At 37.0% G+C, this 735-nt stretch overlaps 1 protein-coding gene across 1 annotated transcript in view; it reads left to right on the top strand.

Annotated features, from left to right (window-relative positions):
• The window catches only part of LOC106879793 (leucine-rich repeat-containing protein 40), a gene marked incomplete at its 5' end in the record, with an annotated part of 16,977 nt that overhangs the window by 10,828 nt on the left and 5,414 nt on the right, over positions 1-735 (top strand). The window lies entirely within an intron of this gene.

Consider the following 735-nt stretch of genomic DNA (forward strand, 5'->3'; position numbering starts at 1 on the left):
ATGTGTATATATATATATATATATATATCATCATCATCATCATCATCATCGTTTAACGTCCGCTTTCCATGCTAGCATGGGTTGGACGATTTGACTGAGGACTGGTGCAACCGGATGGCAACACCAGGCTCCAGTCTGATTTGGCAGAGTTTCTACAGCTGGATGCCCTTCCTAACGCCAACCACTCAGAGAGTGTAGTGGGTGCTTTTACGTGTCACCCGCATTTATATATATATAAATAAAGATAGGGATGGTATTATTAAAATACTGTCACGAGTGGCAAGTGAATTATCAGCCGTACAGGCAAATTAATACAATATATACATACAATATTAGATATGCACATATATACACAAGGGCACTACATAAGCACCTACATCGCTAAAAAATAGAAGTCAAAAATACTTCTGTACCAACGAATAGTCACACACACACATACATATATCCTCACGCACACACATACATATATAGTTAAATATACATACATAACATCAAATAGGCTCCACACGGTTGCATAGCTTGCTAGAAATAGCAACCACGTTAACTTAAGTCACACCCCACTCTACAATCTTTAATAAAAAAAAAAAAGAAAGAGGCACATTGGACAATGTGGGCCCAAGATTGTCTACACAGAAGAAAATGCCAGGATGGAATTTGATCACTGACCTACTTGAATAAACACACTTGCACTCACTTACAGCAGGTAGTTCTGATATATATATATATATATATATA

The sequence above is a fragment of the Octopus bimaculoides genome, chromosome 19, assembly GCF_001194135.2.
Source record: "Octopus bimaculoides isolate UCB-OBI-ISO-001 chromosome 19, ASM119413v2, whole genome shotgun sequence".
Lineage (NCBI taxonomy): Eukaryota > Metazoa > Mollusca > Cephalopoda > Octopoda > Octopodidae > Octopus > Octopus bimaculoides.